The sequence below is a fragment of the Triticum urartu genome, chromosome 3A, assembly GCF_056163025.1.
Source record: "Triticum urartu cultivar PI428250 chromosome 3A, HENAU_Tu73, whole genome shotgun sequence".
Taxonomy (NCBI): Eukaryota; Viridiplantae; Streptophyta; class Magnoliopsida; order Poales; family Poaceae; genus Triticum; species Triticum urartu.
In genome coordinates, this window is record NC_141875.1 from 162,012,601 (window position 1) to 162,035,627 (window position 23,027).

The window sequence follows — 23,027 nt, forward strand, 5'->3', positions numbered from 1 at the left end:
GCATCAAGTCCCCTTTATCCCATACGCAACAACCCCCTTACTCGGGTTTATGCTTCTGTCACTCAAGCAACCCACTATAAGCGAATCATGAATGTATTGCAACACCCTACAGCGGGAATCCCTCACCCTTGCGCGACACGGAGGGCACAATAGGACAACACCAAAATAAAACATACAACTCATACCAATCTAGATCATCAATCAACCCAAAGATAAAAGGATATCTACTCAAAACATCATAGGATGGCAACACACAATTGTATCATAATATGTGGCATAAAGCACCATGTTCAAGAAGGGAGTACAGCAGGGTGCGGGAGAGTGGACCGCGTAAAAGAGATGAGGATGGTGATGATGATGGTGATGTTGATGAAGACGATCACCGCGGAGATGATTCCCCTCCTGATGGCACTCTGGTGCCACCGAGAGAGAGGAGGAGAGGTTCTCCCCCTTGTGCTTCCTCCTCCATGGCCTTCCCCTGGATGGGGAAAGGTTCTCCTTCTGGTCCTTGGCCTTCATCATGATGATGGCCCCTCCGGGATCCTCCTCCATAGCCTGTGGTGATGATGGCCACCTCCGACCGGGTGCCAGAGAGGGCCTAGATTGATTTCTCATGGCTAGAGAGGCTTGCGGCGGCGGAACTTCCGATATAGGTTATTTTATGGAGGTTTGGGCATTTATAGGAGAGGTTAGCATCGAGAACAAGTCAGGGGCCCCACGGGAAGTCCACGAGGCACATGGGCGCGCCCCAGGGGGTGGGCGCACCCCCACCCTCGTGGGGCCCACGGGACCCCCCTCCGGTAGATTTTCGTTCCAATATTTTTGAAATTATCCAAAAAATTCTCCGTTGATTTTCATCGCATTCCGAGAACTTCTATTTCTGCACAAAAACAACACCAGGGTAGTCCTGCTGAAAACAACGTCAGTCCGGGTTAGTTCTAATCAAATCATACCAAAATCATATAAAACTATTGTAAATATGGCATGAATACTTCATAAATTATAGATATGTTGGAGACATATCACCTGCCATGCCCCCGCGCTCGCCCTGTGTAGGCCATGTCCGCGCCACCTCGCGCGCGCTCTCCCTACTCGCTCCACCGTGGCCTCGCCCCACTCGGCGTGCCCCCGCACACGCGCGCCTGAGCCCCGCCTCACCGCGCCTTGCTCTACGGCTGCGCTGCTTGCCCGCTGCCCCACTCGCCGCCGCGCCTCAGCGAGCTGCCTCGCACCACGCTCCACGCGGCCCCGCTCGCCTGCTCCCGCTGGCTATTGCTGCTTCTCCTGCATGCGCACCTGCTGCCTTGGCCACCGGCCCACGCCACCCTTCCGCACCAGCGCGCCATAGCACCCCCCACGAGCCCGTAGCTCTGCCTCACCATTCCGCTCCGCCCTACTGCCACCGCCACCTACCGCCGCGTGCTGCCTGCCCGCTGCCGCTACCGCGCTCGCCAACCGCTGTTGTCGCTATAGCCGCCGCACTTCGCCCCACCGTGGCCTCGCCGCTGCCACCCACGGCGCCAGCCCCGCGCCGACACCCAGCCACACCCGGGCGGGTTGCGGCCAGTGCTCGCATGCCCAGCACCCGTCAGCGCCCGCTAGGCCCCCTGGGCGAATGACACGTGGGGCCCACGCCCCTGGAACGTTTAGAAAAGGATTTTAAAAAATAAAAATAAAAATTAATTAACCTAATTAATTGTAATTAATAAAACTTATCATCTAGTTAGACTATTTAAACCTGATTAGTTGGTCTTAGTCTATGACATGCGGGACCCACACGTCAGCTTGATCTAGTCAGCACCTCTGTTGACTGCCGACGTCATGCTGATGCAGAAATGCAATTTTCGAATTAAATTAATAATAATAATTTGTAAATTGAATAAAACTTTGAAAATTAATATAAAATAATACATAGCTTGGATGAAAATACTTTGTACATGAAAGTTGCTCAGAACGATGAGACGAATCTGAATACGCACTCTGTTCGCCTACCACACGTCCCTAGCATAGTGACGTGCAACATTTCACCTCCGGTTCATTTGTCTGAAAACGTGAAACATCGGGAATACTTTCCCGGATGTTTTCCCCCTTCACCGGTATCACCTACTACCGCGTTAGGGTACACCTAGCACCACTCATTATCATGTCATGCATTGTCATGCTTATGTTTGCATTATATTTATTGTTTCTTCCCCCTCTTCTCTGCGCTAGACTACGAGACTGACACCGCTGCTGCCCCGGTCGACTACGGAGTTGACGACGCCTCCTTCTTGCCAGAGCAACCACGCAAGCCCCCCCTTGATCACCTGATATTGCCTATTCCTTGTCTATACTGCTTGCATTATAGTAGTGTAGCATGTTACTGCTTTCGGTTAATCCTATTATGCTCCATAGCCTGTCATTGTTGCTACAACTGTTCATACCTTACCTGCAATCCTAAATGCTTACTATAGGATGCTAGTTTACCACAAGTGGCCCTACATTCTTTTCCATCTGCCATGCTATACTATCGGGCCGTGATCACTCGGGAGGTGATCACGAGTATATACATACATACATACATACATACATACATACATACATACATACATACATACATACATACATACATACATGCTATATAGATGGTGACTAAAGTCAGGTCGGCTCGTAGAGTACCCGCAAGTGATTCAGATATGGGAGCAGAAAGGACAGGTGGCTCCATCTAGGTAGTGGTGGGCCTGGGTTCCCAACAGCCCCCGAGTGCTACTTTGAGGCGGAGCGACAGAGCAGGTTTTGACCACCTAGGAGAGAGGTGGGCCTTGTCCTAGTCGGCATCCGCGGTTACTTCAAAATAGCACACTTAACGAGATCATGGTATTTGATATGTGTTGGGTCGTTGACCATATACGCACTAACCACCACGTGGGACAAGATATGGGCAACCGGCGTTGTGGTATCAGTGAAAGCCTCCTAGATGTCAGCGACTGAGTGGTGCGCGCCGGGTTGGACCGCGTAACGCAACTTCCTTTGTAATGGAGGTTACTAGGTCTGCTCACCGGCCGCGTTCGCAACGTGCATGTGTGCAATGGGCCGAAAGCCCTACGCATAGGATTTAGACCGGCGTCTTGACCTCTCTGTTAGGCCTAGGTAGGGCTGCGACGCGTTGATCTCCCGAGGTCAGACATGACCCAGGAAAGTGTGCCCGACTAGAGGGATCGAGCGTGATGGGTAATGTGGTGCACCCCTGCAGGGAAGTTGATCTATTAGAATAGCCGTGTCCATGGTAATAGGACGACCCGGAGTTGTACTTTGACCTTATGATAACTAGAACCGGATACTTAATAAAACACACCCTTTAAAGTGCCAGATACAACCCGGTGATCGCTCTCTCACAGGAGACAAGGAGAGGATCACCAGGTAGGATTATGCTATGCGATGATACCGGTGAACTTACCATCTACTCTCTTCTACATGTAGCAAGATGGAGGCTGCCAGAAGTGTAGTCTTCTATAGGACTAGCTATCCCCCTCTTATTCTGGCATTTTGTAGTTCAGTCCACCGATATTGCCCCTTACACAGATACCCATGCATATGTAGTGTAGATCCTTTCTTGCGAGTACTTTGGATGAGTACTCACGGTTGCTTTGTGTGACACCCCGAGACCGTTGCGCCAGGTGTCTTCTAGTTATTCGCTGTTGTTGCCTTGTCATTTGCTTGCATGCTGCATCTTGCCATGTCATCATGTGCATTGCATCATCATGTTTTCAAACTTGCATCCGTCCGGGTTCCCCAGTTCTCTCCGTTGTCCGTTCTGAGTCCAGACACACCTGCATGCGCCCGTTGCACGTCCGAAATATTATTTTATAAGTGGTCGGAAAATGTTCTCGGAATGGGTTGAAAGTGGTCGGAAAATGTTCTCGGAATGGGTTGAAACATAATAAACGAGATCAAACTAAATAACTTGTCGTGGTGTTTCCTCAATATGCAACGGAGTGCATAATGAGCTCCACTTAATTTGTAGGATTGTTTGTGCACTTTGCCATGCTATGCTTCTTTAAACCGGACATGCATCATACTTGTTTGCGCATCGTGCCATGTTGATGTGATGGTTGTTTATTATGTTGTTTTCTTTCTTTCCGGTGTACTTCTTCTCGGTAACCCGGTAACGTTGCGTTTGTGAGGATACGTTGGCTACGTTCGTTTGTTTCTACTTCATGGACTCACTCTTCTTCCTTGCGGGATCTCAGGCAAGATGACCATACCCTCGAAATCACTTCTATCTTTGCTTGCTAGATGCTCGCTCTATTGCTATGCTTATGCTACGATACCTACCACTTGCTATATCATGCCTCCCATATTGCCATGCCAAGCCTCTAACCCACCTTGTCCTAGCAAACCGTTGTTTGACTATGTTACCGCTTTGCTCAGCCCCTCTTATAGCATTGCTAGTTGCAGGTGAAGATGAAGTTTGTTCCTTGTTGGAACATGGTTATTGTTGGATTACGGTTATGTTGGGATATCACAATATCTCTTATTTAATTAATGCATCTATATACTTGGTAAAGGGTGGAAGGCTCGGCCTTATGCCTGGTGTTTTGTTCCACTCTTGCCGCCCTAGTTTCCGTCATACCGGTGTTATGTTCCTTGATATTGCGTTCCTTACACGGTTGGGTTATAATGGGAACCCCTTGATAGTTCGCCTTGAATAAAACTCCTCCAGCAAGGCCCAACATTGGTTTTACCATTTGCCACTTAGCCTTTTCTTTCCCTTGGGTTCTGCATACTCAAGGGTCATCTTTATTTAAACCCCCAGGCCAGTGCTCCTCTGAGTGTTGGTCCAACTTGTCAGCCGCCGGTGGCCACCAGGGGCAACTCTGGGCTGGCCTACCGAAAGTTTGGACAATCCGGTGTGCCCTGAGAACGAGATATGTGCAGCTCCTATCGGGATTTGTCGGCACATTCGGGTGGCTTTGTTGGTCTTATTTTACCATTGTCGAAATGTCTTGTAACTGGGATTCCGAGCCTGATCGGGTCTTCCTGGGAGAAGGAATATCCTTCGTTGACTGTGAGAGCTTGTGATGGGCTAAGTTGGGACACCCCTGCAGGGATTTGAACTTTCGAAAGTCGTGGCGGCGGTTAAGGGCAGATGGGAATTTGTTAATGTCTGGTTCACTACTAGGAAAAGGCCTACTAATGGCGCACCTAATTTGGCCATTAATGGCGCATTAGTGGTGCGCCATTAGTAGCACGCCATTAGTATATTTTACTAATGGCGCACCACTGGTGCTTTGTATACCCAGTGCGCCATTAGTATATACAACAGTGCGCCATTAGTATGCCTCCTAGGGGGCCATGTATACCCAGGTGCTTTGGCATACTAATGGCGCACGACAGCAAGATGCGCCATTAGTAACTTCGGCATACTAATGGCGCACTGTTTAATGATGCGCCATTAGTATCCTTTGGCATACTAATGGCGCACTATGATGTGATGCGCCATTAGTATGAATATTAGGTTTTTTTTATTTTTTTTATTTTATGTTTTTTGCACAGGTTACAAAATGTATAATTGGACAAAATATAGACAACACACATCAACAACAGATTCATCGAATACAATAGAAGATTAGTCTCTGAATACAATTCATCATTTTAGTCTCCGAATACAAGTCATCATATTAGTCTCCGAATTGAAAAGACCGAACAAAGATAGAACATTATATTACAAGTCTCGAGACCGCGAGTTTGTCATCACATTACAAGTCGATATCGATCATCTAAACTACCATCACATAGAAGAGAGCTGCGGTCATCACGATGAGCATCATCACGATGAAACTCGTCTTCATCCGGTTCCTCCAACGCTCCCTCCCCTCTCCCGCTAGATAGCGGGCGTATCTAGATTTGGCCTCGGCCCTAGTGGCGTACCCTTTGTAACTGTTACCGCTGAATCGGTGAACCTGTCTCCGACACTCCTCCCAGTCGTCGTAGACTCCGGGAACCTTACCCTTGTACACGACATACCACGGCATCACTATGCAGTAGCCAAACGAAACGTTAGTACCAATTCATAGACAATACATAAGCAATATATAAGTATGCAACAGAACGATCGGAAGAGAAAAGCAAGACATTAATAGCATCGATTACATCTTAAGTTGAACGACTCTCGAAACCAAAGAGACATACTACAAGTTCATTAAAGTTTAATTACAACATGAGCCAATCGATGTTTCAGAACTAGACACAGCATCACTGCTTTCGACTCGACTCAAGGGACCGGAGCGTGGATGAAGCCGCCGTCTATCGTGGGAGTCATGAAAGAACGGGCATTGTCAGCCTGCATTTGTAGGATTGTGTCGATGTCACTGTTGGACGGTTGATTTCTGAGGTAGAACTGCCCCGAGGTATGAAGGACATCTTGATGGATGATTTCCGCAAACTCCGACTAGATGCGAAAGAATTCTTGTCTGATGTCCGCGTCCTGGATTGCCGACACGCTCGCGGCCCAATCTTTGAGTCTACTCGGTAGCAGAAGTTGATGATGGTCCCGTACGATCGCCCGCATGTGATGGATGGCATAGTAGGCACCCTTCTGACCGCCAGGCGGCTGCTTGACGCAGCAGAACGTCGTATTGTGGGAGAACACGTGCTTGCCGTACTTACGAATAGGCCTGGTGAAGGTGCCTCCAGATTTGACGTAGCCGGGGAGAACATCATCAAGAACCTTCTTGACATTTGTGTAGTCTACGTTCGACTGACGGTCCGGGTCGAAATACGTGGCCATGGAATATTTGGGGCTTAGGAGGATGAGCGTGCAATGTGTGTCACTGCAGAAAACACGGAACGTTAAAAGAAAAACGATCGAAATCTAAGAATTCATATGTTACGGGGCGGTTGAGGGGAGGACTTACTCGGGAAAGTAAGGCACGAGGAAGTTATCCTTATCTTGGTTTGCCAGAATGACGCCTTCGAGGTAAGAACTCGCGACTTGCCGGTCCCCAGTGCTGCCCAAGATCTTGGCACGCATGTAGAAGGGGTCAACTATCACGATGTCCGGGGTCTTGTCGCGAATGATCCGCATCTCCATACTCAGCGAAAATAGCCGAACGAAGGTGTAGTGCAGCGGATGAAGGTTCAACATAGCGTGGTTGTCATCAAACCGCAGGACGATCGTACCCCCGATGGAGTTATCCACAAAGCCCTTGCCCTCTGGTACCTTGGCCACAAAAACCGGGTATGCCACATCCTTCTCTCCGAGACGCCGCTTCTCCAAAGAAAGAACACTGTCATGCAGACTCCGCATAGCACTGGTTGCAGCATCGAGCATATTTCTCGGTAGCATCGGCCTACCCGCCACATTCACCCTCCTCGAGATATCCTCAGGTGAAGGTGGCCCGTCCTGAGCACGGATCGTACTCGGTGCCGGCTGGCCCGCAGCCTTGTTAGTCTTTCTTTTGCGTGCCTTCTTCTTCTCCTGTAATGGGACCGAGTTCTGCTCACAGACTGCCTTCTTGAGTGTGTTGGGGCTGATCATATTTCGCACCTCGCCTATCTGAGGCTCGGTGAAGTCGGCAGCTGGAGGCATCTCCTGAGAGCTGAACTACAGACGACGCCTGTTGCAACTTGGCTTCTCTGCGGTACCAGCTAGATCACGCACGTCTTTTGTTGGGTTGGGTTCTTGAGAAGGAGGCCCCGTGAAGTCGCCACCGTACCCATGATCGGCAAAGTACTGATCGACGTTGGCAAGTGTATCATCGTCGTCGTCGTTCTGATCCTGTGCCATATGCATGTTTGGATCCAGTGGCATAGGGATGTCCGGCACCGTTGCGGCGGTCTTGACATGGGGCCGACTTGGCGCCGGCACGACTGGCGGTGTTGTCTTTGGGGTGGTGTCCCCCGCCCCCAAACGAATCTGGCTCTTCGGCCAAAGTAGGGGCCAGCTCAGGCAGGCGCTGAGGGTCATCACGTCATCATCGTCGGCCCCGACGGGTCGAATCGGAGGTAACAACTCGTCGCAGCCTGGCAGCACCCGAACCAGTTGAACCCTAAACAAGATGGGTGGCATCTGGGTACCGTGGAACAAGTGGTTGCCCGGTTGAACGATTTTTCCCTTGGCGACATCGACCAACTCGTTGTTCACGAAGTGCAGGAGAGTGCACGGAACGTCGGCGGCGCCCTGCGAAAACATGTAGGGCGTCAGGGATGCCCAGTCAAAGGCAAGGAGATGAAGTCCTCGGCCGAGAGAGGCTTAATTAGTTACCGTGATGCTGGCGTCGAGCTCGGCTAATGTCGAGGCACCGCCAACGCCGGGCGTGCAGTTGACGGAGGGGCCGCTTGCTGCAGAGGTGCCGGCCGACGTACACCCAGGTGCATTAAGCTCCCGTGCCGGCATCGAAGACACCAATGCCGCCTCCGCTGGAGACACCAATGGCCCCGCCATCGCGTTCTGCGAGTTGCTGGCCGTGAAGCTAGGAATCGGGGGCGGCCCCTGTTGGTCGCCCGCAATCCACGCACTAATCCCCCGGATCAAGGTAGGCACAATGGCGGTGATCGTCGCTCCGAGTTGTTGTTGCACTTGCTCTTGGACAATCTCCAGAATCCGCGCCACCTGTGCCCTGAGTTCTTGAACCTCGCGCGCTTGGCTTTCCGAGCTGGTCTTTTTCTCCTTTCACCCACCAGTGTTATAGTATGACGACCATTTTGTCGACAAGCCTTTGCCGGCCACACGACCAGCTGACGTCGGCTTACTGAGCTTATCCTTGTTCTTCATTACATTCAACGCCCTATTTAGAGTGGTGTCCCAAGGGTTTCTCTTAGTCGACCCCGCGCTACTGCTTTCAGTCGCCTGCGGAAGGAATGTGAACCATTTAGAAATTTGGCTTCATTAATTAGAATGCAACCATATGGAGCTAATTACGCGGGGGTGTATTCCTTACCAGAACAAGCTCAAGTGCCCTGGTCTTCGGATCCATGGTAAGCTCCTTTGTTTTCGGGTCCTTCTTGTACCGGGCCCTGACAAAGTTCCTGGTCTGCATGTCACCGTATTTATCGAAGAGGGGCGGTAGGCCTTGCTCGGCACGGTCCGCCTCCTCCTTGTCCCATATAGGCTCCGCCACTCTGTAACCGCTGGGACCGAGTGTGTGTTCCCCTAAGTTCAGTTCCCGCAGTTCTTTCCCCCACTTACTTGATTCGGAGTTTGCGGTGCTCGAGCAATTGATCTTGAAGTCGTTGTAGTCATCTTCGGTGATCGAAGGATTTTTCTCCTTGATCTTCTCATAACTCTCACCTTTCTCGATCATTCTCTTCACATTGCTTTTCCAAGTAGACAGGGCCTTGCTCATCTTCATGAGGGCAGCATTGTTCACTTTATTCCCTTTGAGACTTATGTTTTCAAATTCAGCGGGGAACTTGTATCGTTCATGCAGCTTCGTGAAGAGGAGGTTGCGCAAATTCCCTCGGTTAGGATGCCTCAGGTTCTCGGTGTTGATCGAGACGGTGCTCCGGAGAATGCACCCGAGCTGAAGCGAGTACCCCTTGACTATTCGTTCGGGCGCCGTTGGATTCCCGTCGGAGTCCACTTCAGTAACTTCCTCCTTGAGGGTGCGGAGCACGGTCGGGCGCCGGTCCTTTCGTTGCCTCTTCGGTTGGCTGCCATCTGTGCGTGCGCCGCCATCATCAGTGGTGGCATCCTCGGCGGCACCATCAGTGGTGGCATCAGTGGGGTCATGCTCGGCGGTACCATCAGTGGTCTCAGGATCGGTGGGGAAGGCGGCGTCCTCATACAAGTGAGGTTGTTCCTCCATCTCCTGGGACAGCTCCCAGAATTTCTTGCCGCCCGAACCCCCGGCCTCATCGTTGTTGGCCATGTTTCTCTATAAATAGGAACAAAGTTTGTTCAAAAAGTTGGTTATTGTCAAGGAACAAGATCATGGTCTCATCATTTAGGGTTTGTCGACACCGAGGTATCCTAAAAGCTAAGCTTTTATCATTGAGGGCTTTTCGACGCCGAGGCACCCTAAAAGCCTAAGCTTTCATCATTTCGGTTTTTATCGACACCGAGGCACCCTAAAAGCCATGCATTAGTCACAAGTACGCCGGGGCACTTGATCCTACTTAATTAACTACTAAGATACCCTGGCCCATGCATTAGTCACAATTACCCCATATGTCCTATTTTTAGCAAAGTCATGCTAAAATTCACGGAAAATTTCAGCATGACCTTTGCTGAAAATAGGACATATGGAGTACCCGAATTTGCCGTCACGGAAGTTAACCGACATTCCAGCAAACTCAAGGGCCTCTCAGGTGGAGAAGGCAAAAAAGGCCCCCATCACAACATGGAAAATACATTGGCATGTGAAAAAAGGCCTCCATTGCTTAGGATGCACTGCCACTGAAGCATTGGGTACAAGACTGTTACATGAAAGTAAATGCAGCAGTTGAAGCAGGGATTGGTGTACAAGCAAGAACAGAGCAAGTTCTTCTTATCCTCTGCAATTATAATAGGAGCCAATCAAATGGATAAAAGGAGAATTGGTTCATTGCAGGAAAGACTGAGCTGAAACAATCAAGGGCTTTGTCAAGCAACCTTCTATGCCAGCAGAGGGTGTCAGAAATAGAGCATGTATTTAATCACTTTGCCACATACACAACAGAAAAAAAATACCATAGACAGTACTAGATACTAGCAAATATAAGGGGAAATCAAATCATTTTGTCTACAGACTGCACATTAGCAATCCAAGGAGCAAAAAATACCATAGACAATACAGACTGCACATTAGCACCACACCACAGGAGCTCCCCTGGGTCATGTGGCCAGGTTACTACAATTTTTAGCAACTGTTAAAGTTTACAGGCAATTGCTCTACAACAGAAAAAGCTGTGATCCTTTACTCCTAATTGACCACAGACAAGCACCAAACTGCCGTCATCAGAAAAATACATGGTGCTGTAGTAATAACAACAAATACTGGCATTAATCTGAAAATGTACACTAGAAAAATGTACACATGCCTATCCAAACAAATCACAAAAACTGATTGCAAGAATCAGAATAATGAAGACATTTGTTTCATAACACAAACCATCAAGCATCAGAATAAAGAAGACAAGAAGAAAGTATGTAGTTGATCACTTTGCACCCAGTACAATAATCGAAGTATAGAACTATACCCAGTACAACAATCAATCATGCCACTATGCATAACACCATGCACTGCAAATACACTAGGTATTTCTGATGCATAACTCACATTAGCACATCAAAAGCACTTGGACTAGATTAGAACATCCCAAGTAATACTACAAACCATGGACTATACAGATAATCATGATCAAGTTTTACAATCATATCTAAGACTGGAGCTTGCTAATAAAAGGAGCAACTAGCTAATCGTTTTTACCAAAAGTAGGGAGGCTACAAAACCAAGAATAGTAGATAATAGTCCAGGCTGAACTCATGAATAAAAGAAAACTAGGAGTTCATGCAACATAACCATGTATGGACCGAGCTCTAGTTAAATTCTACTAGGAAGATATGCAAACAACACCCAGTTGATAGTACAGACGCATTGGTGCTTGAGAAATCAGCATCGGACATGATATCTACTGATTTACTCTGAGAAATTACTATAGTTTACTCATTAGAGCGGTAGAGAGAGAACAACTGCAACTTACTAACAACAAGAACAAGAAATACTGAGTTACTCTAAACCAATATGTAAATGTTAACATCATCTTTCAGTTTGAATTTGGTGATCAAAAGGGACACAAGAATCATGCTTTCTTTGTGTGCATCTTGGTATCCAACGAGCAAGAGATATGTAGAAGATGATGCAAGAGAGATCATTGCTGAGTGATGGCAACCATAGTTAGTTTTAATTCTAAAATTGTGGTAACCACTATTCAGGTTATGGAAAACGAACGAACTTTTCTTCAGTAAACAAGCTATTGTACATTTTCAGATTAATGCCAGTATTTACCAACACTCAAAATCTCTCGAAGATCACAGCTGTTCTACATATAGGGATTGTATGTGCAGATGTAAGCAATGGAAGCAATGGCCAAGATGAAGATAGAACATTATTAGGGGATTATCTCACAGGAGGGGAGGCTGTGATTAGCCGCAAACTGACAAGAGGGAGCTCACCTGCGCTTGGCGGCGGGAGGGGAGCAGCGATGAGGAGGACGACAAGAGGAGCGCGAGCGCGAGCGCGACGATGTGGAGCCCGACGAGGTGGAGCGGCGATGAGGAGCCTGACGAGGTGGAGCGCGACGAGAGGAGGACGTGGAGCGGGAGGAGGAGCCCGACGAGGTGGACGGGGCGGTGTGGACGGGGCGGCGTCCGGGCCGCCGGCGACGAGGGGGAGGAAGGGGAGAGGGAGGCGGCGGGGGCGCGTGGGCGGCTGCGGCGCAGTGGGTCGGGGCAGCGGCGGCGGCGGTGCGGTGGAGGGAGGGAGAGGGAACTGGCGAGGGGGAGAGGGAAGGGGGGATCGGGCGAAGGGGGAGAGGGAAGGGGGGATCAGGCACAATACTAATGGCGCACCACCCCTCGGTGCGCCATAAATACATCCATACTAATGGCGCACCTCACCGTGGTGCGCCATTAGTATTTTTTTATTTCTGCTCGAGCCAACAGGTTATCTTCCACTTGATCTAATCCACACCAAGTCCCCTGTACTAGCTCGACTGGTCAGCAGCCAGTTCTCACACCAGGAGGTCCTGGGTTCGATTCCCAGGCTCCACAATTTTTTTTATGCATTTAAAATGCTGTTTGATACTTATTTGTGTTTAAATATGTTCAAACTTGTTTAAATCATAACAGTAATATTTTTTTATAAGACAGTAATAATTTTTTTAAAAATATCATCAAACAGTAATGCCGGTGGAGCGGGGGAGGGTGCGCGGTGTGCGGGGGGTCGGCGGCGGCGGTTGAGTAGGGGAATCGAGGGTGCGGGGGGTCGGCGGCGGCGGCCGGTGGACCGGGGGGTGCTCGGTGGCGAGGGGGACCGGATCTGGCGAGGTGGGATAGCGATCGAGATGGAGGGGGATCGAGATCGAGTGTCCATGAAATTTAAAAATATTCATGATAGTTCAAAAAGTGCCCATGAAATACAATCGAGAAATGAAGGCTACGATTTAAATACAATCGATCTTAGCTAGCTATCTGTTCACAATCTTCTTGCCCTTCTTTTTCGCAAATGGAGTTCTTCTGTGGAACGGACGTCCTTTAGGTAGGGTGGTCCTGCTTCTTCTTGTGGTGTATGCTGCTACTTCATCATCGTCGTCATGTTCGATCCTCGGGTCACCATACTTGTCGAAGTCTTGCTCATTGGCTACTCCATCCATTCCGATGATCTTCCTTTTGCCTCTCCTCACGACAACACGACTGGGCTTTGACGGGTCGGTAATGAAGAAGCATTGGTCCACTTGGGAAGCGAGTACCCATGGCTCATTTTCGCGGTGACGTTTGCGCCCGCGGTCTTGGATTTGGCTTCGGGTATAACCATGGTGGTGAAATACCGGTCTTCTTTTAGGACGCTCTTGGCCCATTTGACACGGAACATCGGGACCTTCTCTCCAGCGTAGCTCAGCTCCCAGATCTCCTTGATCCTTCCGTAGTATCTGTCCTTGTCGTTACCGGTGTAGGATTCCATCATTACCCCGGAGTTCTGATAACCATCGCTCTTCATGTCCTTGGCCTCGGTGTAGAATGTGTAGCCATAGATATCGTACGCCTCATAGGTCATCAGGTTGTTCTCGGCGCCCTGTGACAAGGCGAATATGAGTTGTTCTTCTGCGGAAGAATCCTCATGTAAAGGTTACGACAGAAGCTTCTGCTTGTACCAACGCGTGAAACATGAGTTGCGCTCTTTGAGTATATCTCCGTCCGTCCTCTGTTGGCCTCGGTCATTGTACGTCTTCTTAATAAAGGTTTTGTGCTGTACCACCCAAGGATCGACCACGTCTACGTGTTGTAGCGTGACTAGGTTTGCTCTTTCAAAGTCGGCGAGTCGACCCTCGAAGTCGACATGCATTTCGCGACGACCCTCACGGTGACCCCATCCAGCGAGCCTGCCGAGGTGCCTGTTGACGGGCAGACCAATGGGGTTCTCGATGCCTAGATAATTCGTGCAGTAGGAGATGCACTCTTTGGTCAGAAAGCCCCTGGCTATGCTTCCCTCTGGACGTGACATGTTGCGAACGTATCCTTTGATGACACCATTCATCCTTTTGAACGGCATCATGCTGTGCAGGAACGTCGGCCCGAGTTGGATGATATCGTCCACGATATGGACTAGCAGATGCACCATAACGTCGAAGAATGCGGGCGGGAAGTACATCTCAAGCTCGCATAGTATCACCATGATCTCTTCCTGTAGCCTTCTGAGCTGCCTCACGCCAACAGACTTCCGAGAGATGACGTCGAAAAAGTTGCATAGGCCAAATAGGGTTTCACGGACGTGCGCGTCCATGATCCCACGGATTGCAACTGGAAGTATCTACGTCATCAGCACGTGACAGTCGTGAGACTTCATCCCGCTGAACTTCAGCTTCGCTGGGTCTAGGTATCTGCTTATCTTCCCCGCGTAACCGTAAGGAAGTTTTACTCCTACGAGGCAGGTGAAAAACTGCTCGATCTCCTCCTGACTTAGAGTGAAGCACGCGGGAGGGTAGTCATTTCCGGTCTTCTTGGCCTTTTTGCCTTTGCGACGACTTTCTGTGTCTTGCTTCGCCTCATCATCATCATCATCATCATCATCATCATCATCATCATCATCATCATATATAGCGTGAAGCTCCTGCCTGATGCCCATTGATTTCAAGTCTGCCCTTGCTTTCGGCCCATCTTTGGTCCTCTCTGGCATGTTGAGTAGGGTACCAAGCAGACTCTCGCACACGTTCTTCATGATATGCATGACATCAAGGCTGTGAGGCACACGGTGGATCTTCCAGTACGGCAAGTCCCAGAAAACAGACCTCGTTTTCCATACCTTCAGCAGCGGCTCTGGCGCCTTTCGCTTCTTTCCCGGCTCTGGCGCCTTTTGCTTCTTTCCCGGCAGTGGGCAGTCTTTCCAATTTTTCAACAACTCGTCTATTTCCTCGCCGCTCCTCGTACGCGGGCGTCCTCGGGGTTCGGTTTCACCATCGAACAGATCCTTGCGTTTTCTCCACGGGTCATTGTCGCGAAGCCACCTTCGATGTCCCATGAACACGGTTTTCGAAGACCCGGGATCTGTATCTAGCTGGCGATACGTTGTGTCATCCATGCACCTGACGCATCCAGAAAATCCATGGACCACCTGCCCCGCGACATATCCGTAACCGAGATAGTCGTGCACCGTCGTGAGCAGCGCGGCTCTCATAGGGAAATATTCTTTCTCTGCGGCGTCCCACGTATTGGCTGGCGTTTTCCATAGCGTGTCAAGCTCCTCTTTCAGCAGCCCCAGATACAGATTGATGTCGTTCCCTGGTTGTTTCGGTCCTTCAATTAGCATACTCATGTGAATGTACTTCCTCTTCATGCACAACCAGGGGGGAAGGTTGTACATCCACACAAACACAGGCCAGGTGCTATGTGTGCTTCTCTGGCTGCCAAACGGATTGACTCCATCGGTGCTCGCGCCCAGCACGATGTTCCTTGGATCGTTCCCAAATTCTGGGTCTTCGAAGTTCAACTCTTGCCACTGGCTCGCATCCTTAGGGTGACTCAGCATCTTGTCTTTTTTATCTATCTCCGGATCATTTGCGTCATCTTCTCGCTTCTTCTCTTCCCTATCCGTGTGCCAACGCAGGAGCTTTGCTACCTTAGGGTCCGCGAAATACCGCTGCAGACGAGGAGTGATCGGAAAGTACCACACCACTTTTCGAGGAGCTTTCTTCCTCTTCTTGTATCGAGTGACGCCGCACACTGGACATATGGTAGACTCCGCGTGCTCGTCCTGATAAATGATGCAATTGTTCATGCACACATGGTATTTCACGTGCGGTAAATCCAGAGGACACACGATTTTCTTCGCCTCCTCCAAACTGGTCGGGCACTTGTTCCCCTTGGGAAGACGTTCGTGCCAGAATGACATGTTCTCGTCGAAGCATGCGTCGGTCATTTTGTGTTTTACCTTCATCTCCAGAGCCATGAGCGTTACTTTCAGGCGGGTATCCTCGGGCCTGCATCCTTCATACAATGGAGTAACCGCGTCTAACTCAAGTTGATCCATCTTGGCTTTCTCTCGGGCGGCAGCTCTTGCGTTATCCGTCTGCTTGAGAAGCAGCTCTTGAATATGAGGGTCCTGCACCCAGCCCATCGATGGTCCAGTGTCGTCTGCTCCGCCGGCATCATCATCTTCATGATCATGCCCATCATCTGCTCCGGCATCTTCCTCATCATCATGTCCTGCATCTTCTACATGATGACTGTGCACAGCATCACCGTCATGATCATCTCCTGGGGATTCTTCGTCTTCACGCCCGCCCGAGCCGCGGTGGTTGTCTTGCTGCCCTTCCTCATTTCTTGCCCGGCCCCCATGGGCGACTTCGTAGTCATCTTCATCACCTTGCCACCGATAGCCATCCATGAAACCACGCAAGAGCAGGTGGTCCCGCACCCGCCTGGATTCCGAGTCCGCAATAAGGCTCTTCAGCTTGCATCTTCGACACGGACATCTTATCTCCGTCTCGTTCTTTTGAAGCATATCGGCCTTTGCGGACCTCAAAAACCTATTCACGATGCCTTCAGTCATCATGCAGACCATGGTCGCCTGCGGGGTAGAGCAAAACGATATTTTAGAACCAAGAAAAAATTTGGCATGACTTTCCCTAAAAATAGGACCAAAAAGAATGCTTAATGCCAAAATTCTCGCCGAAACGGAAATGAATCAACATTCCGGCAAAATATTGGCAACTATCGCATTTCAAATACCGGTACACCTCCAAATACAAACACATATGCAACACCACAAACATATGCAACACCACGAACATACATAGATCTAGCTAGGCCATAAAAAGTGCATGTGCACATTGTTGTAGGGAGAACAACATAAATATAGCTTCCCCCCTTACTTACCTATCAAAACAAGGTAATTTAACCACTTAAATTGAATGAATCTATGGTGGAAATGAGGTGAAAAAGAGGAGGCACCCGAGACAAGGAGGAGGTGGAGAGAATGAAGTGGGGAGAAAGTGAGTGTGGGTAGGAGAGGCTATCCAAAATATCTTGTTGCTGCCCACTTACTAATGGCGCACCAACTCTAAATGCGCCATTAGTAATCCAGGTTACTAATGGCGCACCTCCTGGTGGTGCGCCATTAGTAGTTTTGCAAAAAAAAAATACTAATGGCGCACTGTCCCACAGTGCGCCATTACTAGTTTAAACTAGTAATGGCGCACAGTGGAACAGTGCGCCATTAGTAGTTTTGCAAAAAAGGGAATAAAAAATATAATAAAAAAACAACATTAGTGGCGCACTTTCCGGAAGGTGCGCCATTACTAGTTACAACTAGTAATGGTGCACTGTGTTTGGATGCGCCATTAGTATGTTTGGACAGGCGCACTAGTTAAATTTTTTTTTGATACTAATGGCGCACCCTGGGCCAGGTGCGCCATTAGTAGTTTCAACTCTAATGGCGTATCAGGAGGTGGTGCGCCATTAGTATATACTAATGGCGCACCGCTTGTCTGGTGCGCCATTAGTGTCAATCCCATCTATAGCCCTTTTTCTAGTAGTGGTTGTAGAAAACCTTGAACTTAACTTAACTAAAATGCATCAACCGCGTGTGTAGCCGTGATGGTCTCTTTCCGGCAGAGTCCGGGAAGGGAACACGGTGTTGGAGTTATGTTTGAACGTAAGTAGTCTAGGATCACTTCTTGATTATAGATTCTCGAACGTGCTTTGCCTTCTCTTCTCGCTCTCTTTTGCGTATGTTAGCCACCATATATGCTAGTGCTTGCTGCAGCTCCACCTCACGTACCTTTTACCTACCCATAAGCTTAAATAGTCTTGATCGCGAGGGTGTGAGATTGCTGAGTCCCCGTGACTCACAGATTACTTCCAAACCCAGATTGCATGTGCCGATGATACCGTGCAGGTGACGCAACTGAGCTCAAGGAGGAGCTCGATGAAGATCTCGTCCATTGTGTTGTTTTGTTTTAGTTGATCAGTAGTGGAGCCCAGTTGGGGTGATTGGGGATCTAGCATTAGGGGTGGTCTTCTTTTATTTTGGTTCCGTAGTCGGACCTTGATTGTATCTGGTTGATGTAATGCTATATTCATGTGTTGTGTGAAGTGGCGATTGTAAGACAACTCTGTACCTCTTTCTTATTTAGTACATGGGATGTGTAAAGATTACCCCTCTTGCGACATTGCCTACAATGCGGTTATGCCTCTAAGTCTTTCTCCAACACGTGGGAGATATAGCCGCATCGTGGGTGTTACACTTTGCTCCCTCTTTTCCCCTATTTTCCTCTTCTTCTCGGACGTCGCAACCAGATGCTAGAGCCGAGGAGCCATACGCCACCGTTGATGATGACCCTACTGCACCGAGGGTGCCTACTACTACGTTCAGGCCACCGACGACCAGGAGTAGTTTATGAGGATCCCAGGCAGGAGGCCCGCGCCTCTTTCGATCTATATCCCTGTTTGTGCTAGCCATCTTATGGCACCTTGTTTAACTTTATGTCTGTACTCAGATATTGTTGCTTCCGCTGACTCGTTTATGTTCGAGCACTTATATTCGAGCCCTCGAGGCCCCTGGGTTGTCATATGATGCTTCTATGACTTGTTTTACTTTTAGAGTTGTGTTTTGATATCTTCCCGTGAGTCCCTGATCTTGATCGTACACATTTGCATGCATGATTAGTGTATGATTGAATCAGGGGTGTCACAAGTTGGTATCAGAGTCGACTGCCTGTAGGAATCCCCCTTCCACACTCCTTGGCCGAAGTCGAGTCTAGTCACTACAAAACTTTTTCTAACATGGTTGTGTGTCTTACGGGCCCACGCCGCCATTGGGTGGTATTAGGATCTTTTATTCCTCGTCTATACTCTGGGACTCTGATCTCTCTTCTATTTGGGTTAAATGATTTTGCTAACTCTAAAACTAGGATCTCGTAACTTCTTCCTCCTAGAGAGCCCCTTCATTCCAGATGATGGCCTGATTCATTAGAAGACCTCGAGGATACTCTCCGATGTTATCTCGAGAACTTGTGTTCACCGCATTTGCAATTCCCCTTCCATCGTCAACCCTTATGGGTAACTACATGCACTTGCCATTCTTACATTCATCCCCAGTTGGTCTTGTTATTACAAGATACCCTGTAATACTTGTCGTTGTTCCAAGAATCCCTTGTGCCACTGCCTTGCGGTTCCTTCCCGCAAAAATATCCCTATGATTTGTTTCTTCAGACGTATCGAGGAACCATTCATTACTAGTTGTTCATAGGATTCACTAGATACATTGATGTAGCGACCTGACCCGAATGGATCACGTCTACTGTGCTACGGTGTCATCCCTGGATCAGTAATGCTGACACCACACAGTACATCGAGGTTTTATAGTAGAGTTGCAATCACACACTTATTACATCGATGGCTGAAAAAAAGAACTTATTACAATAAATATGACTTAAGGCCATATTTTAAAGATAACAACGGAAGACTTGGAAGATAAATGGGTCCATCAACTCCAGCGGCATCACTGAGTATAGGGCCACGACCTAAACGCACCTCAATTGCCGTCTGAAAAGTCTGCAACATTAACGTTGCAGCCCAAAAACGGGTCAGCACATGGAATATGCTGGCAAAGTAACACATAGAGAGTAATGGAATGAAACAGCTATACTATATGCATATATGGCTGGTGGAAAGCTCTATGGTTACAGTTTTTGCGTAAAGCCAATTTTTCCCTACTGCAAAGGAATAAATTTTATTTACTATCATGGTGGTTGTGAAACATTGAGAATGGTTGACAGCATTCTCAATCCCAATTAAAAGTAATTAAAACCCAATAACATTAATTAGAAGTAACATGTTGAGATTCACAATGATATTCAAGTACTAGATACTCAAGTTGTCCATAACCGGGGACACAGCTAATCATGATTAGTTTGTTACTCTGCAGAGGTTGCGCACTTTTCCCCACATGACCCGATCGCCTCCGTTTGGTTTCTCGCACTACATGGTGTTTGAGAAACGGATGACCGAGACATAGTCTTTCAGAAGCACTAGCACCTTACATGTGGGGTAGACCGGTACACCTACATCCCCTACATCTGCTAGTCCACCCCGTAAGAGTTCGCACAACTTAGTCAACTATGCCAGAGCCCATAGTGGCATGTGGCTGCACACGGAAGTTTCTAGCATGAATTATCTTATGATCCCTTTGAGCCTGGGTGGCGGTCCAAAAAAAACAGGCAAGTCCTGATAGACATCAGGTGCCTCAATCCACCCAGATGTGTGTTTAAGTTGCCACCTTAGATAAACCATTAAAATTATCAATCTCACATCTGTCATGGATATCACTCACCCAATCCACGTCTACTAGCATAGCATGGCATAATAAGTAAACGTAGAAGTAACTCCCAAAGGTTTCATAATAATACAGGTAATAGGTACTACCTCATCTACTTCCCATCCCACAATTTAATTAGATCCTAATCATGCAGTGTGAGAGGATTGATCTAATGCAGTAAAACATGGGTTGTAGAAAAGGTATGATCAAAGTGTTACTTGCCTTGCTGATGATCCGCGAGTCCTAGGGTTTCGAAGTAACAAGCGGCGCAATCCGGGTATTCTATCGCAGACAAACAACAAGCATAAAATAAGTACTCATCTAATGCACAGGTAAAACTCGAACAAGAGAACGAACCAGGTAGTTCAAGTTAAGAACTCCGGTAGCAAAGAAAGAACGAAAAACAAACGGCGGAAGAAAACAACTCGGTTCTAGCAAGTTGAATCTAGGTCAAAATTTTACTGTAACAAAAGCTTGTTCAAGTTGATTAGATGGAACGGCAGTTTCGAGACGAAACTCCAGGCGCTTGAATCACCTGATTTCGATAAACGAGCGAAAAGAAAGACTAGAAAGAAGATCGGATCTGAGATCGCGATCGCGGAATAAATCCGACGAAAAGAAAAAGAAGAACGGTTAAACGAACGGACGTTCGTTAACCTAGAAGAATCCGGTGATCACGTTCGTTAGGACGAACGGTCCGGTGAACGGTCCAAAGCAACTAAATCGGAGAAGAAAACGAATCCGATCTAGGGTTTCGGAGAAGAAAAACCGAACGAAAAACCGATCTAGAAAACCGGAACGGTTTAGAGAAGAAAAGAATCGGAACGATTAGAAGAAAACGATCCGAGAAAAAGAATAGACGTAGCGCGGGGCAACCTTGGCGAGGTCTGCGGTGAGCGGGGCTCCGGTGGCGTCGGCGTAGGGCAGCGGCGTGGGCAAGGTGCGGCGGCGGCGGCGAGGTGCGGCGGCGGCGGCAAGGTGCGGCGTGATGCGGCTTGGCGGCGGTGCAAGGCGCGGTGTGGAGGAGAGCTTTGATTTGAAGTGATTAGAGGGGGGGTGCTTGGGTATTTATATTGGGGAGGGGAGGGGTTTACTTGGGGTAGAGGACAAGGAATTAGAATAGGAGTAGGAAAGATCTAGAAAATAAACGGAATAAGGAAAGGGGAGGGGCTAAAGCCTAGAATCCAAAAAGGATTCGGCTAAGAGGCAGAGGTGGCGGCGGCCTTGCGCCTGGGAAGCGCGCGCGCGGCTCCCTGGGGGCGGTGGCCTTTGGCCCGGCTGGGCCTTGACCCAAGGCGCTGCTCAAATTTTTTTTTAAATAGTTTCCTCGCGCAAAAAAAACAAAAAGGGATCTAAACGAACTCCGAAAAATCTAAAGTAAATTTTCCCCGACTCCTAAAAATGAGCCGAACAAAATGAACTTTTCTCCGAACCTAAAATGCAATTTTTGAAAACGCGCATTTTTCCCTATCCAAATAAAATGCAAATAAACACCGGAAAGCAAAATTGATCTATTTATTATATCTTCATTTTTCCTAAATTTGGGAAAGTCATATTATTCCCTCTCTCATATTTTGACACCGGAAAAATTATTGAAGACAAAATAAATAAATCAAATGATCCTATTTTCAAAATTCGAGAGAACTCTCAAATATGAAAATAACGAAATCTCCAACTCTCTCCGAGGGTCCTTGAGTTGCGTGAAATTTCTAGGATCAACCAAAATGCAAGAAAATATGATATGCATATGATCTAGTGTATAACATTCCAAATTGAAAATTTGGGATGTTACAAACCTACCCCCCTTAAGATGAATCTCGCCCTCGAGATTCGGGTTGGCTAGAAAATAGGTGAGGGTGGTCTTTGAGCAAATCTTCTTCTCTCTCCCAGGTGGCTTCATCTTCTGAGTGGTGGTTCCACTGAACTTTGCAAAACTTGATAACCTTGCTGCGAGTAACTCTACTGGCAACATCGAGAATCTTGACTGGCTTCTCCTCATATGTTAGGTCATCCTTTAACTGAATCGCTTCTAATGGCACTGTATCTCTTAGCGGTACCTCCGCCATCTCGGCGTGACATTTCTTCAGCTGAGAAACATGGAATACATCATGAACTCCTGACAGTCCTTCTGGTAATTCCAACTTATAAGCGACTTCTCCCATACGTTTCAAGAGCTTAAATGGTCCAACAAAACGCGGTGCTAACTTTCCCTTAACTCCAAAGCGCTTAACTCCTCGAAGTGGGGATACTCGAAGGTAAACTCTGTCTCCGGTTTCGTAAACTGTCTCCTTGCGTTTTGAATCTGCGTAGCTCTTCTGCCTGGACTGGGCTACCTTGAGCCTATCGTGAATCAACTTAACTTTCCGTTCAGACTCCTTAATCAAATCTGGTCCAAAGAATTGACGGTCTCCAACTTCGTAACTGTTGTCATGGAACGAAACTGGTATCTGATACGATACTCCTCGGGACTCCATGCAAACAAATGATCAGGATATACATGACTAGGATGAAATGTGCTACCTTCGTCAAACG